Source organism: Dasypus novemcinctus, chromosome X (genome assembly GCF_030445035.2).
Source record: "Dasypus novemcinctus isolate mDasNov1 chromosome X, mDasNov1.1.hap2, whole genome shotgun sequence".
Classification (NCBI taxonomy): Eukaryota; Metazoa; Chordata; class Mammalia; order Cingulata; family Dasypodidae; genus Dasypus; species Dasypus novemcinctus.
In genome coordinates this window covers 114,066,488-114,085,369 of record NC_080704.1, presented here as the reverse complement: position 1 = coordinate 114,085,369, position 18,882 = coordinate 114,066,488, and positions in this window count along the sequence as shown.

Below are 18,882 nucleotides of genomic sequence, written 5' to 3'. Positions count from 1 at the left end.
CCAGGAAGCACAACACACCCCTAACACCATAAATACCAACAGGTCCACCCCAAGACTATACTTGTCAAATCATCCAATGCTCGAGACAAAGAGAAAATTCTAAAAGCAGCGAGAGAAAAGAGAACCATCACATACAAGGGAGACTCCATAATATTAAGTGCTGATTTCTCATCTGAAACCATGGAGACAAGAAGGCAGTGGTATGACATAGTCAAGGTACTAAAAGAAAAATATTTCCAACCAAGAATACTCTACCCACCTAAAGTAGCATTCAAAAATAATGGAGAGTTCAAAATATTCACAGATAAACAGAAATTAAAAGAGTATGCCAACAAGAACCCTGCCCTTCAAGAAATACTAAAGGGAGTTCTGCAGGAAGAAAGAAAAAAACAGCAGAGGCAGAGTTGGAAGAGAGCATAAGAGCAACAAAAAAGACAAAAAGAGAAGGGAAAAAAACACAAATAAAATATGACAAACACAAGTCCAAACAAAATATGGCTAACATAAATAATTCCTTGAAAGTAGTAACACTGAGTGTCAATGGATTAAATTCACCTGTCTAAAGATTCAGACTGGAAGATTGGATAAGGAAATGTGACCCATCTATACGCTGTCTACAAGAAACACATCTTAGACCCAGGGATTCATGGAGGTTGAAAGTGAATGGTTGGAAAACAATCTTACAAGCAAACATTAACCATAAAAAGGCAGGAGTAGCTATATTAATATCAGACAAAATAGACTTTAAATGTGAAAAAATTGTGAGAGACAAAGAAGGATACTATATATTAGGGAAAGGGATAATATTTCAAGAAGAATGAACAATCATAAATATTTATGCTCCTAAAAAGGGCGCCTCCAAATATGTGAGGCAAACACTGGAAAAACTAAGTGGAAGAATAGATGCCTCGACAATTATAGTGGGAGAATTTAATACAACACTATCAACTTTGGACAGAACATCTCAAAAGAGAATCAATAAAGAAACAAAAACTTTGAACAGTATATTAGAGGAGCTGGATCTAATAAACATATACAGGTCATTACACCCGAACACAGCACGTTATACATTTTTCTCACGTGCACATGGATCGTTCTCCAAGATAGAGCATATGCTAGGCCACAAAAAAGGCTCAATGAATTCAGAAAGATTGAAATCATACAAAATAATATTTCTGACCACAGTGGAGTGAAGCTGGAAATATGCAAGGGCCGGAGGCCCAGATTTCACACCAAGATATGGAAAATAAACAGCACACTCTTAGAAAAACAGTGGGTGAAAGAGGAAATCTCAAAAGAAATTAATAACTACCTTGAAACTAATAAAAATGATAACACAACATACCAAAACTTATGGGATGCAGCAAAAGCAGTACTGAGAGGGAAATTTATAGCCATAAATTCATATATCAAAAAAGAACAAAGAGCAAAAATTGAAGAACTAACTGCACATTTGGAGGAATTACTAAAAAACTAACAAAGTAACCACACAGGAAGAAGAAAGAGAGAAATAACAAAGATAAGAGCAGAACTAAATGAAATAGAAAATAAGAAAGCACTTGTAAACATAAATAAAACCAAGAGCTGGTTCTCTGAGAAGATCAATAAAATTGACAAACCCTATTAGAATAACAAAGAAAAAAGAGAGAAGATGCAAATACACAAAATAAGAAGTGAGAAAGGAGATATCACCACTAACTCCACAGAAATAAAGACTATCATAAGAGAATATTTTGAAAAACTATATTCCAACAAAAATGACAATTCAGAGGAAATGGCCAAAATCCTAGAATCACATAAGCAGCCTATATTGATGAAAGAAGAAATTGATGATCTCAACAAACCAATCACAAGTAAAAAGATAGAATCAGTCATTAGAAACATCCCAACTAAGGAGAGCCCTGGGCCAGATGGCTTTACAAGTGAATTCTGCAAAACATTCTGGAAAGAACTAACACCAAACTTGCTGAAATTCTTTGAAAACATCCAAACAGAAGGAACATTGCCTAACTCATTCTATGATGCCAACATTATCCTAGTACAAAAGCCAAGGAATGACACCACAAGAAAGGAAAATTACAGACCAATTTCTCTAATGAACCTAGATGCAAAAATCCTCAACAAAATACTTGCTAACCATATTCACCAAGACATTAAACGAATTACACACCATGACCAAGTGGGATTCATTCCAAATATGCAAGGATGGTTCAACATAAGACAATCAATCAAAATAATACCATATAAGCAGACTGAAGGGAAAAAAATCACATGATTATATCTAGAGATGCAGAAAAAGCATTTGACAAAATACAGCACCAATTATTGATAAAAGCACAGCAAAAAATTTGAATACAAGTAAATTTTCTGAACATGATAAAGAGTATATATGAAAAACCCACAGCAAACATGGTTTAAAATGGTGAAACCTAATATCTTTCCCTCTAAGATCAGAAACAAGACAAGGATGCCCACTATCTCCACTTCTATTTAACATTGTTTTAGAAGTCCTTGCTCGAGCACTGAGGCAAGAATAAAAGGCATTCAAACTGGAAAGGAAGAAGTCAAAATTTCATTATTTGCATACAACATGATCCTATACATAGAAAACCCTGAGAGGTCTACAACAAAGCTTCTAGAACTCATAAATGAGTTTAGTAAAGTCGCAGGTTATAAGATCAATGTGCAAAAATCAGTAGCATTTCTGTACAACAATAATGAGCAAGATCAGGAGGAAATCAAGAAACAAATACCACTCACAATAGTAAATTAAAAAAATCAAGTATTTAGGAATAAATTTAACTAAAGATGTAAAAAACTTATACACTGAGAACTATACAATACTGTTCGAGGAAATCAAAGAAGACCTAAATAAATGGAAGAATATTCCCTGTTGATGGATAGGAAGACTACATATTATTAAGATGTCTATCCTACCAAAACTGATCTACACATTCAATGCAATCCCAGTAAAAATCAACACAGCATTCTTTAATGAACTAGAAAAACTAGCTATGAAATTTATTTGGAAAGGAAAGAGGCCCTGAATAGCCAAAGACATATTTAAAAAGAAAAACGAAATTGGAGGAATCACACTACCTGACTTCAAAATCTACTACAAAGCTACAGTAGAGAAAAAAAGCATGGTATTGGCACAAGGAGAGACTCACAGTCCAAAGGAACTGAACTGAGAGTTCCGATATAGAGCCTCATATATATAGTCATATAATATTCGATAAAGTCACCAAAACCTCTCAAATGGGAATGGCCTATTTAACAAATGGTGTCTGGAGAACTGGATATCCATATGTAAAAGAATGAAAGAGGATTACCATCTCACACCTTATACAAAAATCAACTCAAGATGGATCAAAGACCTAAATATAAGAGCCAAGACCATAAAGACTTTGGAAAGCAGTGTAGGGAAGCATCTACAAGACCTTGTAATAGGAAATGGCTTCATGAACTTCACACCAAAAGCACGAGCAGCAAAAGAACAAATAGATAAATGAGACTTCCTCAAAAGTAAACCCTTCTGCACCTCAAAGGAGTTTGTCAAGAAAGTGAAAAGAGAGCCTATGCAATGGTAGAAAATATTTGATGACCGTATATCTGATAGGAGACTTATAACCTGCATGTATAAAGAACTCCTATATCGTGAAAACAAAAAGATAAACAATCCATTTTAAAAATGGGAAAAAGATTTAAAAAGACACTTTTCCAAAGAAGAAATACAAATGGCTAAAATTCACATGAAAAAATGCTCCAAATTTTTAGCTATCAGGGAATTGCAAATCAAAACTACAATGAGATACCATCTTACTCCCATAAGATTGGCAGCTATGAAAAAAACAGAAGAATACAAATGCTGGAGAGGATGTGGACGAATGGGAACACTCACCCACTGCTGCTTGGAATGCAGAAGGATCTAGCCATTCTGGAGGACAGTTTGGCACTTTCTCAAAAAACTAGCTATAGATTTGCCATATGACCCAGCAATTCCACTGCTAGGTATATACCCAGTAGAACTGAAAACAAGGACACAAACCGATATATGCACACCAATGTTCATAGCAGCATTGTTCCCTATTGCCAAAAGTTGGAATCACCCCAAATGCCCATCAACAGATGAATGGATAAATAAAAGGTGGTATATACATACAATGGAATATTACTAAGCTTTAAGAACAAATACACTACAAACACACGTGATAACATGGATGAATCTTGAGATTCTTATGTTGAGTGAAGCAACCCAGGCATTGAAGGACAAATACTACCTGACCTAAATGATATGAAATAAGTAAAGCAAGCTGCTTCAGAGAGCTAGAGAGTAGATGATAGGCTTAAAGGAAATTGGGGTGTAGATGAAGGATGTAAGCTGACACCTACATGGGTGAAATCTATGATAAGCTGGATGTAAGTATTTGTACAAGAAAGGGATAAAATGGGGGCATAGGATTACCTTTGGGTGGGGCTTTGCAAGCTTGAGGGGGACTAGGGATGGTGGATGGATAATATTGCCCACGAAATTGGGGGGAGGGTGGGGCAACATACGAATTTAGGAGATTGTCAGGTATTTGGTTGAGAGTATAATGGTGAGAAAACTTTTTAAAAAATATAATAAGGAAGGTTACCTGTTTAAGATGCTTAAAGGGGATAATCTGATGCAGGACAGGCTCCAAGGGAATGTGTGAGTCCTCATTTTGCCATAGTGGGTTATATCATTGACTAGAGACCCATAAAATGAGAGTGAAGATATACCCACATCCTGGGGAGGACTGATGTTCTCAAATAGAAGGAATTGTATCTCTCGAGAGAAATGCTGTCTCCCAATGCATTAGGGTATTTGAGTATGTCAAGCCCTAAACACTGTTGCAAGTATCTCTGAACATGGCCCTTCAATCGATGAAGAGCCACTGTCACTGTGGGCCCTAAGGGGAGGTGGAAAGAGGTATTGAATAGATGGAATAAGTGTAACTGTGTGGGTAATAGAAGTGTTCCACAAGATTATGCAAGGATGAATATAAGACATGTTAAATTACACCGAAAATATATAGGGGCTGATAGATGAAAATATAAATCATAATGTAAAACATAAGATAGCTAAAAATTTAGAAAACTGTATAGCCTAAAATATAAACCACAATGTAAACCCAAATATTACTTTGTTTGAAAGCTATTGTCTCAATATCTGTACATGAGTTTCAGTAAATATAGTAGGAATATGTAAAAAGATTTTTGCTGTGGAAGGGAAAAGGGTTTTATGTTGGATATGTGGGAGTACTGTATATTGTATATATGAATTACTGTGATCTAAAACTTTCGTGAAGTTAAGCTTAATAATTAGGAAAAAAAGAAAAAGATAGGATGTAGACACTGAAGAAAAGACAGAAGAAGCTGCCTTCCCAATTTGCATACAGGGCAACACTTATTGCAGTGATGAAAGGCAAAATATCAAAAACAAAGCTTTTGCATCTTTTAATTTTTTGATACCCCAATTTAATTTATCTTAATTTTTCTAAATTAATATGTATTCTATATCGAACCTTTAAACTCATCACTATATTCCATTTTACTATTAATGGAACCTGGCGATATATTGGGCTTCATTTTTGAAGAAGTTTTGGATCACAGAGAGGTTCAACAAGGGCAGGGGAGAAATACTGGTTTGAGATGTTATTGACCGGGGACACATGGTTGGCAGGGAGTTCTCCAGGGCATACATCCAGGGTACATAAAAATGTTTGGATATTTTCATAATGGTTACAATTAAAAACAACAACTGAGGGAATTCTGAGCTCCTAGCCAGGGGAGCTCTATCACAGTCCCTAAAGGAACAGCAACAATTCCCTAAGTGCAATGGCAAAGACCAAAAAAGAAGGAAGGTCCAACAATGATCCCTCAATACTAATGACTATGCTTGTAAGCCTGTGCACCTGAAATAAGAACAAGGCCTAGAGCTGCAGGGTGCCTAAGAGTTACCTCCTGAGAGCCTCCATGTTGCTCAAATGTGGCCACTCTTGAAGCCAAACTCTGCATGTAAATGTGTTGCCTTCCCCCCAGTGTGGGACATGACTCCCAGGGATGAGCCTCCCTGGTGCTGAGGGATTACTACTAAGTTCCAGTTGATGATGTAACTAGAAAATGACCTTGAATACAAGGGTCAGCTTGGACCAGCAGAATATCTCAGTCTACATATAATACCAGGAGTTAAAAATGCTTTTTGATCTGAATCAAGGGGGAAATGGAAAGGACAAATGAATTTATATGGCTATGAGTCTCCAAAAAAGAGCTAGGAGGTTATCAGAGGAGTCGCCCTTATGCACACCTCAGCAGAGTCCCAGAGACAGATAAAGTAGATACAACCCCAGGTATTGGTTCTTCTGAGGGCTACAGAGACCCACAGGTTCTATGGTTATGGCAGATGGAGTTCAGTGCCATGTCAGTTGGCCCTCCTTTGGAGTTTGTGTTTCTGTGTGATGGAGCTGGACTCAGATGTGATCTTCGTGCACAAGCCTCTCCTGTCACTTTTACCAGATCTGTAGTTGTTGCTGGGGTTTAGTATATACCCAGGGGACCAGACTCTCTGGACTGACCATGTGATAGCCAGGCCCTGAGCCTCAACAGACTTGCAACTCCTAAACTCTGGTTTATTGGACTTGACTCCACTCAGCTAACATGGAGGTGAAGAAGGTCAACCACCACACCAGGGAGCCAAGAGTGCCTACAACTGCAAGCAGGAGAACTGCATCCAGCATCCATGTGGTATCTAAGCCCCCTCTTGATATAGATGTGGAGTGGACACAACCATTCTAAGGTCCACGGGATGAAGGAATAGAGTATGGATTAGAGTGGACTTAATGATATTCTATTCATGAACTATTGTTATTAGTAGTAATCAAAGAAAATGTGGCATTGCTGTGGAGAAAGTGGCCATGGTGACTGCTGGGGGCAAGGAGTGGGAAGAGATGTGATATGGGGGCATTTTGGGGGGTTGTAGTTGTCCTGGGTCGTTCTGCAGGGACAGTTCCTGGACATTGGTTGTCCTCCCATGGCCCACTGGGTGGACTGTGGGTGAGTGTGGGCTATGGTGTGGACCATTGACCATGAGGTGCTGCGGTGCTCAGAGATGTATACACCAAGTGCAATGAATGTCTCATGATGATGGAGGAGGTTATTGTTATGGGGGTAGGAGTGGGATGAGGGGGTGGAGGGTATATGGGGACCTCATATATTTTAATGTAACATTAAAAAATAAAGACAAAAAAAGATGAATAACTATATTCAGTGTCATCATAGATAATCATAAGAATTTTGTAGAAGCATTGTTTAAATGAAAATATTTAAATGGCTAGTTCTAGGAAGTCATCATTAATCAGAAAAAGAATTTATATTAATAACAAGAAGTAACTTTATAAGAGTCAGAGGTCACATCAATCTGCATATTCAAGTGGCAGTAAAGAAAGATAATCTTGGTTGCATTGGGAATCATCTATATTCATAAAATAATGGAAAAATAATTTTTCTGTATTGCTTAAGTAAAATACCTGTTAATTAATACCTTCATGGTAAGCGTGCGGAAGTAAGAAGCAAAGTACTAAAAGGTTAATTTCATTTGATTCTACACATTGCATTGGAAGTGTTTAAAAAAATGTATTAAAATCTAAAGAGATGGATTTCAACACTGTCAAACTCTCTTGTACCATGCCTTCAATACACTGCTTTTTGCCTCCCCATCCTCATTATTGTCTGGGTTGGTCACTCACTCCTAAAACAATAAAGGTATCTTCTACAAAAAATAATAATAATCCAAGTCATGCAGGCCAAGACTATCTATAGTTGCCTGGAGAGACTGTTGAAGCTTCACAACCCTTCCATCCCTGCCTGGGGTGGGAATGGAGCTGCAGATTTGGGCAGCAATATATACCATGCAATTCCAAAATGACCACAGTTGCTCAGGTAGATTGATGTAGCACTTGTCTACCCCTCCCTGCCAGGAGTGCAGAAGGACCCTCTGGACTGCCCAACAATGTAATTCATGTGGGCCAAGTGCAAATGCAGTTGCCCTGAGAGACTGAGAGAGTACTGTTTATGCCCTTTAAGGGGTGGGAATGGAACCACCAATACCCAACAATTCAGTCTGTGTAGGCCAAAAATGCATTCCATTGTCCAGAGCTGCAGAGGAAACATCAGTGCCTCCCCTAATTTATTGGGGCTGGGGTGGATCCACAGGTACACACCAGTCCAGGACATGCAGGCCAAAAGTGCCTGATGTTGCCTGGAAAGGCTGAGGAAACACAGCTCCTCTTCTACCTTACTTGGTGGCAAGGATATAGCTCTAGGTGTCCAACTATTTAGTCTGTACGGGCCGAAGTCACCTGCATTATCCCTGAGAGGCTGAGGAAGCAAACCTCCCCACTTACTCCATTGAGAGACAGGGATGGAGCTACAGGTGCCCAAGTACCCAGCCTGTATGCAATGAAAGTGCCTGAAGTTTCCCAAAGAGACTGAAGAAATCCAAGCCCCATCCTATTCTATGGGGTTTGAGGGGTGGGGATGGAATTTAGGCACTCAAAAGATCTGTCTGAGTGGGCTGAAGGTGCCTGCAGTTGCCCAGAGAGGCTGAGGAAACCCATCCTCACCTGGGGATAAAGCCCCAGGTGTCTAACTATTCACTCTGTACCATTCAAATGTACCTGCATTTGCCTGGAGAGGCTGGTACAGGTCCTGCCAGCTTCCTCCTTGCTGGAGCTGGGGCTGGAGCCTAGACTAGGGCTGCAGTCCAATCTGGGTGGAAAGAAGCCAGTCTCTACCATCACTCTGATTTTCAATCAGCCCTCCTTCCCCTCATGCCTGGGGTGGAGCCAAATGGTACCTACTGGCCTTTTCCTGACTTGGACAGGTTCACACTTCAGCTATTCTTAGTGTTATACTTTAGGCAGTCATACTTACTAATCAGTAGCTGAGGTTGGTGCCCAACAGTCTCTTCCTCCCCCATTTTTGGTAAATAGAGTTTCCAATTCCAGCCACAGAATATCTCCCATGGTGGCTTGAACCACCAGTGGAGCATGGGCACAGGTCTCTGCACTATGGAGTGCTCTACTCATGAATCTTCTCTACAGATTGGCAGTCTCCTTATTTCATTCTTTCAAGGATGTTGCAGGAGGCTCTTTTGGTCTCCTGGGACCCCCAAAAAGGTGATTTAGATAGCTCTGAGTGATTACTAACTGCCCTGTAGTATGGACTGATTCTTGTAACTCCTTACTCTGCCACTATCTTCACTGACACAATCATTTTAATGAATCCCCCCATAATGGCTCCCTCATCTGTTTGCTTGTTGTTTTTGCTCATTGTTTGTGCTTGTTATCTACTCATTAGTTTTGCTCATTGTTTGCTCATTGACTGCATTTTATTTTTTGCTTATTGTCTGCTTGTTTTCTGTTTTTTCTGTAAGAGGCACCAGGAACTGAACCAGTATCCTCCCATGTGGGAGGCAGGCACTCAATGGCTTGAGCCACATCAGCACCCTGCTCATTTGTTTTTTGCTTGTTTTCTTCTTGTTGTTTGCTTATTGTCTTGCTCATTGTTTCCCCTCATTGTCTGCTCATTTTCTTCTCATCTCTTTCTCATTGTCTGCTTGTTTTTTGCACATCATCATAAAATCATCTCCATCATCCTTACCAACCTTTTTGCAGGCAGTTATCCACTGCTCTCAGAACATGTTACATCAAAATAAAAGTCACACTAAGTCCACACTATACTGTGTATTATTTAATAAATACATCACACACACAACAAATCCACAAAAGAATAATGTTTTTAAATACATAAAATAAAATTACAAAGGAAATCAGTTGCATATCTTGAAACACAGTTACTAAAACAAAAAACATATGATATAATACTATACATATGTGCTTATTTCTTAACACAGTAAATAATAATCTAATACATCAAAAATATATGGATGTTAAAATTAAATTTTATTTTTAAAGACATGTCAATGTGCAGACTGTTGTTTATCTTTAATAAGAACATTAAATTGTGGTGCCGTATCTGACAAGGCAACAGGCATAGCATGGTGGACATCTAATTGAATTCAATTTTTTATTTTCATTGTTACAAGTGTTTTTTTTAAAGATTTATTTATTTCTCTCCCCTTTCCCCCCCGCCCCCCACCCCAGATGTCTGTTTTCTGTGTCTATTTGCTGCGTCTTCTTTTTGTCCACTTTTGTTGTCAGTGGCTCGGGAATCTGTGTTTCTTTTCGTTCGTCATCTTGTTGGGTCAGCTCTCCATGTATGTGGCACATTTCCTGGGAAGGCTACACTTTCTTTCACGCTGGGCGGCTCTCCTTATGGGGCACACTCCTTGAGAGTGGGGCTCCCCTATGCGGGGGACATCCCTGCGTGGCACGGCACTCCTTGCGCACATCGGCACTGCTCATGGGCCAGCTCCACACGGGTCAAGGAGGCCCAGGGTTTGAACGTTGGACCTCCCATGTGGTAGACGGACGCCCTAACCACAGAGCCAAGTCCGCCGCCTGTTACAAGTATTGATAATCCCGATTCTCAAAGATATATTGTTGCAAATGGAATCAAAGCTTCCTTAGCTCGCTTTATAAGACAAAGATAGGCTTCTTCCAAGGATCACCAGAATTCTCCAAGGCTCTTTGAGTTAAAGTTCAGTAGTAGCAAGTTTTGTTTGTCCTAAGATCAATGAGTTGCTCTTTGGTTAAGTCAATATCTTTGATTCAGTTTATATCAGAAAGAAAAGGATTGCGAATCCATGGTTCAATTTCCATGCGATCAAGAAAGAAATAACTTTTTAAAAGAGTTCTGCAATGTTTCCAAATGTTTGCAGATATCTCTTTTCAAAATAAATGGCAGAGAATTTTGTACTTCAACACCATCTTGATAAAGCACTTCCTCCAACATTGAAAAGTTTGCAAGAACATCAGCCTCTAGCCTCTTCTTCCATATTGGTAACTTAGCCAAGAAAGCTTGTAATATTTCAATTGCATCCATAATGGTGACTTTACAACCTAGAATGGAAAGATTTATCTCATTCATATAGTGAAAAATACCTGCCAGGTAAGCCAGCCCATGGATAAAATCCTTTCTTTCAAAAGGTTCTAAGAGTGTTTTCATTTTCTTTCAGAAAAACTTAAACTTATGCCCTTAGTTTGAATTCCAGATTTGTCCTCTTGAAAGCAAGCTCCCTTCTGTGTGGAAGAGAAGGATTTCATATTCTGCTCCCATTTCTTGAGAAAATCTTTTAGAAATATGGTGATTCAGAGAATTTTTTTATGAAGTTGATAACTTTTATGGCTGTTGACAAAACTTCTTTCAGGGTTGTTGGAAGAGTCTTTGTTCCCAGTGCATGTCTGCGTAAGAAGCAATAAGTGATGATGACTTGAGGACCTTCTTTTTTTTTTATTAAATAGCAAAACCAGATGTGTTACCAAGCATTGCAGGAGCTCCATCAGTGCAAAGAGAATGAAGTTTTTCTTTCCAATCAAAGTTTTGTTTGTGAAAAAAAAAAAACCTTTACCATTTCGAAAATGTCAATGGCTTTTGTAGCTTCTGAAAGAGACTGACAAAATAAGAATTATTTGATGGCATCAGCATGCACATAACAAACCAAATGGGAGGTCCATGGTTCAAACCCAGGGCCTCCTTGACCCATGTGGAGCTGGCCCATGCGCAGTGCTGATGCACGCGAGGAGTGCCATGCCACGCAGGGGTGTCCTCTGCGTAGGGGAGCCCCATGTGCAAGGAATGCACCCCGTAAGGAGAGCTGCCGAGCACAAAAAAATGGCAGCCTGCCCAAGAATGGCACCACACACACAAAGAGCTGACACAACAAGATGATGCAACAAAAAGAAACACAGATTACTGGTGCCACTGATAAGGATAGAAGCGGTCACAGAAGAACACACAGTGAGTGGACACAGAAGCAGACAACTGGGGGGGGGGGGAGAGAAGAGAAATAAAAACAAACAAACAAACAAGGAGCTGGCGACATTTAGACATGTCTGTAGTTTCATCCAATTGCATACTGAAGGAGAATGGCAGGGCTACCAATTTGTGGATGACCTATTTTAAAACATTAATGGGAATATCAACTATTCTAGAATGTGTTACATCATTTGACAAGGGAACTACTTCCAGTTTCTTCCTCTCTTCCAGTCCACACACCAATTCTATCATTTCCAGGGCACATGAGTTTACTAAAGTCTCTCCAATAGTGTGGGGCTTCTTTTGCTTGGCAATCCAGTAAGCAATTTTATAGGATGCGTCAAGCAGAGATTTTCGTGAAATGGCAAATCCAACTTTTAGAAGAGTCCCTGCTTTTTTGAATTGAGTTTTTTTTCGCACACACAAAAAATTGCATCTTTAGATGCTTTCTCAGCATGGACAGACACGAGATGGTCTTTCAGTTTTGCTGCCTTCATACTTTGGTTTGCATGAAATTTTCTGCACAAAAAACACTGGTTTTTGAGTTTCATCATGTTCATTATTACAAATATTAGTTTGTATTAATTCAACACATTCATTAATACAAATACAAGTAAAGCCAAATAATACATAACTTTCATCATATTTCCTCTCCTTTGACATTTCAACTTAAATTGGGGCTGTAAAATAAAATATACAATTTAATGGGCAGTTTTTAACACTCAGTATTTTGTGAGGTTTTTAAGTAATTTGTTTGATAAATATGCATATAAATACGTACTTTTTTCTTTTTTTCTTATTTTCTTTGAAATGTTACATTCAAAAAATATGAGGTCCCCATTTACCCCCCACCTGCCTCACCCTACTCCTCCCACATCAGTAACCTTTTCCATCATTGTGGCACATTCACTGCACCTGGTGAATACATTTTGGAGCACTGCTGCACCACATGGACAGTGGTCTACATTGTAGTCTACACTCTCCCCCAGTCCACCCAGTGGGCCATGGCAGGACACACAATGTCCAGCGTAACTCTTGACTAGACAAGCGGATTAGAGCAGTAGATCAGGATTTGTGTCCCTTCTGGAATTCAGTGTCTTTCCTGGAATTGTGTAAAGTTGCATAGATTTCAGAACTTATTAGAAACCTAGGGGCAAAAGAAAAATGTAAAATGCATGTGGACATTTGCAGACATTGCTAGGATCACAGATGGTTATATGCTGCAATATCAGCAACTAAAAGACATAAATGTCAATTGCATGGATCAACAAACTGACAGTGGAAGTGCCAGATTTACACTCTTAGCCATTGTGTCTATCATGTTAAAAGTAACCTACTTATGATAAGTTATGAATTCTCATTTAAACTGACCAGTTTTGTAAAATTTTAACAGTCAATGAAAAAACTTACCTACTTTCTCAGACTTTTAAAATATTTAACATTTATTTTATTTTATTTTATTTGCTTTTTAATATATTTTTAATTTTTTTAAAAAGATACATATATCATACAAAATGTTACATTAAAAAATATAAAAGGATCACATATACACTCACTCCTTACCCCCCCACACTCATCCCACATCACCAAATTCTTTCATCAGTGTGACACATTCATTGCAGTTGATGAATACATTTTGGAGCACTGCTACACCACATGGATTATAGGTTACATTGTACATTATATTCTCTCCCTGCCAAATCAGTGGGTTATGGCAGGACATATGATGTCCTGCATCTGTCCCTGCAATAACATAGAGGACAACTCCAAGTCTCGAAAATACCCCTATATCACACCTCTTCTTTCCTCTCCCTGCCCTCTGCAACTCCCATGGCCACTGTCTCCACATCAATGATACAGCTTCTTCCATTGATAGAGTTACGTTAATTCCATAGTAGAATATCAGCAAATCCACTCTAATCCATATTTCATTCATCCATCCTGAGGACCTTGGGATGGCGATGCCCCCTCTGACTCCAACTCAAGAGGGGGCTTAAAGCACATACAGCTGATGGATGGCATTCTCCAGCTTGCAGTTGCAGACTCTCTCAGTTCCCTGGTGTGGTGGTTGACCACTCCCACCTCCCTGTTAGCCAACATGTGCCAGTCTAATGAACAGGTGAGTAGGTGTTGCAACTCCGCTGAGGTTCAGGGCCCAGCGGGCACACAGTCAGTCCAGAGATTCAAGTCTTACAGGCATACACCAGCCTCAGTGCCAACCACAGGTTCAGTAAGAGTGACAAGAGGCATGTGTAGAAAAGTCACATCTGAGTCCAACTCCATCACTCTCAGGAGCACAGATTCCAAAGTAGGGCCCACTGGTAAGGCACTGAACTCCAAAGCTATCTGCCAAGACCATGGAACCTGTGTGTCTCCATAGCCCTCAGGAGCACCAGTACCTGGGGTTGTATTTACTTTTGCTGTCTCTGGGATCCTGCTGAGGCATGTGTAAGCCTGACTCCTCTATTGACCTCTCAACTCATTTTGAAGTCTCTTAGCCATATAAACTCATTTGTCTTTCATTTCCCCCTTTTATTCAAAGTCTTTTTCTAGTTGCATCACCAGTTAGTGATTGGTAGTAATCCCTCAGCATCAGGGAGGCTCATCCCCAGGAGTCATGTCCCACGCTGGGGGGAAGGTAATACCTTTACATGCTGAGGTTGTCTTAGAGAGTGGCCACATTTGAGCAACATGGAGGCCCTCAGGAGGTAACTCTTAGGCACCCTGCAGCTCTAGGCCTAATTCAAATTTCAAGCACAGAGGCTCATAGGCATAGTCATCAGTATCAAGGGCCCATCATTGGACTAACCTACTTCACCGGGCTTTGCCCTTGCACTTGGGGGATTGTTGCTGGGGAATGCGACAGAACTCCCTCAAATGGGAACTCAGCACTCCCTCAGTTTTCATTTGTAACTCTACCTACTATGACAATACCAGTGACTATTAAATCATATTTATATACCCTATATGCATGCCCTGGAGAACTACCTTCCCAGGCCTGTCGTTTTTCATGGTTTGGTTATTAGTTATAACATCATAATTGTGTTTATAAAATACAATCAGTTACCTAAAAATGTGAGTGACATCACAGTTAACAAATTTTCAATACTAACAGCTCAGTTGAAATCACTAATAATCATGCAGCATATGTAGAATGTGTTATGTATTTCAGGTGTGTTTTAGTTTATGAGGTTAAATTTTTCACATTGTAGTTTTTTATTTTTTGTTATAGTTACAATGATTATAAATATGCAGAGTGAAATTTTTGACATCGGTAACTTGTGCTGACCCTGTGATTTTTCCTCACCAAATTGTGTCCCTATACTTCAAAAGATCAAAGACACCACTTGGGAGAGCTCCTTCATTTTTTACCTATTCTGTGTTGCCAGATAGTTGGCCAACTACATTGCACAATAGCTTGTACACAGTAGAACCTTGATCACATGTGAACTAGTATTTGATCTAACAATTACCATAATTTTGAAGTATGGATGTGCATAAGATGTTTTGAGCTATGCATTGAACTGTAATGTGATATGAAATGAATACTACTGTAATCTATTGCATATAATCATAAGTGAAAAAAATTCTAGATTTCATTTAGAGGTCAGAGAAAATAAAGATAATAAGTTGATTCCTTTCACTTCAAGCACACAAACCCCCTGAAATCTTTCCACAGACCCCTTGGTGGTCTGTAGACCTCTGGTTCAGATCCCCTGCTGTAGAGGTAGTTCTTACTTCACCAGTTTTGACCTTTGGGTTTAATCTGTAATATCTTATCTTCACCACTCTTTTTATAGTTTCATTTACTTTTACTGATATAATCTTCAGTAACCCTGTGTTACACTTATTAGTCCCTTCCCCCACCCTCAGAAACTCAGGCAACCACTACCTTTAAATCAATGTAATAAGTTCTTCCATTACAACAATAATAATATGGGTAGTTTGCTCCATGGTTGCATTTCCCTCTTATGTTTGTTCATTTCTCAATCTTAAGGATTTGGGGTTGGTCTTTCCTACTGTTTTTGATTGAGAGGGGGGCTTACATCTTATGGAACAAAAGGAAGGAAATGTTTTGTTTCCTGTTATAGATACTTTTTTTTAATAGATACTTTTTGTTATTTGAGATGGGAGTTGTCCATCATCATCCTTTTCTTAGTTGTCCTGGGCAAGCCCAATGAATTGGAGAGTAAATGTTTGCTGCAACTATGCTGAGACTCAGGGCTCAACCAGCATGTAAACAGGTCAAAGATTTAATTCTCTGGGACATATATTTAATGGATATAGTGCTAATTGTAGGTTCAAATGAAAGAGGTAGAAGAATCAAATGTAGGGAAATGATAAATGAGTCTAACTCTGCTACATTGGAGAAATAGATCATCATATATTCCAAGTTAAGGACCACTGATGAGATTATATCTTGCCTAGAGTGTCTGGATATCTCTAGTGCCACCAGAAGCACCCTGGTTTTGTTTTGTTTTTGAGGTACTAGGGACGGGGATTGAACCTAGGACCCTGAATGTGGGAAGCAGGCACTTAAACACTGAGCCACATCAGCTTCCCTGAATTGATTTTATTTGCTTTGCTTGTTTGTTTTTTTGTTTTTTAAGGAGGCACTGGGAACTGAACCTGGGACCTCCCATATGGAAGGTTGATGTTCAACTACTTGAGCCACATCCATGTCCCCTGTTTGGGTTTTGATTGTGGCAGTTAGTTAGGTCTGCCTGAGACCTGCATTAATGTAATCTCTAAAATGCCTTCCCAACTCACTTTGAAATCTCTTAGCCATAAAAAAATCTTTTGTATTAATCTTTAATGTTTCCCCCTCTGAGCCAAGGCACTTTTCCATATACATCACTGATTGGAACTTGGTATTAACCCTTTGGTGCCAGGGAGGCTCATCCCAGGGAGTCATGTCCTACACCAGGGGGAAGGTAGTGAGTTTATTTGCTGAGTTTGGCTTAGAGAGAGGTCACACTTGAGTAGCAAGGAGGTTTTTCAGGAGGTAACTCTTAGGCAATAGTTATTATTAGACTAAGATTGAATTTTACAAGAATAAGGTTTGTAAGTACAGGTATTAATATCAAGTGCCTGGCATATTGGTCTGTTTTCCTTTTATTAGGCACTGCCTATGTACTCTAGAGATTCCTGCCACTCTATTTGAGAACACAGCAGGACTCCCCATGATGGGAGTTTAATATTTTGTTGGTTATTGTGTGTGTTCCCACCCCCTGAAATAACACCCTATAACAATATGAACACATTCATAATCCAAAGAGGCATGCCCCAGGTGGTGGACCCTTACCCACCCATCCCCTCTCACTGACCCCCCTGCACAAGTGACCTCCCTTGCTATAGATAAAAAAAGAACACTTCCACAATTGTTTTCTCAATCATAGTCCTCATCCTCCTGAGATTTCACCTGTTACTTCCTTCAGCCCTCCCCCCAGATACATGGATGGCCGACCCATCCTCCCAAACCCACTCACACTCATACACCAGCACCATCAACCCCAGTCACACCGCTGCACCCCCATCAACCCTATCCACTGCCAAACTGCCAGCATTCACTTTATCATAGATTCTGCACAGATTAAGCATTGGCTCACCTCCTCAAAACAAAAAACTTTTGTGCTTCAAAAGCGTTTGTCAAGAAAGTGAAAAGGCAGCCTACTCAATGGGAGAAAATATTTGGGAACCACGTAACTGATATGTGACTAGTATAGGCCTTCATTTTTGAAAGAATCTTGTCAGGTATAAGATTCATGGCTCGCAGTTTTTCTCTTGCACTATCTTACATATATCATACACTGCCTTCTTGCCTCCATTGTTACTAATGAGAAATCAGTACTTAATCTTATCGGGCATCCTTTGTGTGTCATGAATTGCTTTACATTTAGCTCCTTTCAAAGTTCTCTCTTTATCTTTGACATCTGACATTATGATTTGTATGGGTCTCAGAGTAGGTCTTTTCAGATATATTCTGATTGTAGTATGTTGTGCTTGTTGGACCTAAATATTTATGTCCTTCAATATAGTTGGGAAATTGTCTACCATTATTTCCTCAAATATTTGTTCTGCCCCTTTCCCTTCTCTTTTTTTTCTGGGACACAATGGCATGAATGCTTGCAAACTTCTTCCTGTCATTTAGTTCCCTGAGACCCTTTTGAATTTTTCCATTCTTTTCTTTATCTGTTCTTTGTATGTTCACTTTCAGAGGCCCTGTCTTCAAGCTCATTGATCTGTTCTTCTGCTTCTTCCAATCTGCTGTTATATGCCTTCTGTATATTTTTAATTTCATTTATTGTGCCTTTCATTCTCATAAGATCTGCTATATTTCTATGCACGCTTTCAAATCCTTCTTTGTGCTCACTGTCTTCTTAATATTCTTAATCTCTTTAGCTATCTCATTGAATTTATTAAGGAGACTTGTTTGAACATCTGTGATTAGTTCTCTCAACTCCTTTTGTCAGCTGGAGGTTTAGATTGTTTCTTTGACTGGGTCATATCTTCTTGTTTATTGGTATGGATCATAATTTTTTGTTGGTGTCTTGACATCTGATTTACTTGATGTATTTATTCTGGGCTCAGTTTTTCTCTTTAGTGTGACACTTTCCATTGATTGGCTTGTGCTCCAGCCCTTATTTAATACTTGGTTCAACTTATCTTGGAACTTTATAGTGGCTCATGTTTAGCCAATATGAATTTTTTCCAGCTCTTTTTTCATCTGTTTTCTTGCTTTTTCTCCCTTACTGGAATCATAGTAGAAACCAAGGATGACATTGTTACTGTAAGCATTGCAGGCTGAAGCTTTTTGCATTGCCCCATGAACCAATGAAGCTTCTCCCACCTTTCTCCACTGTCAGGGGTGGGGATTGATATATAGCTATGTGCAGTAATCCAAGCAATGAAGGTCAAGAT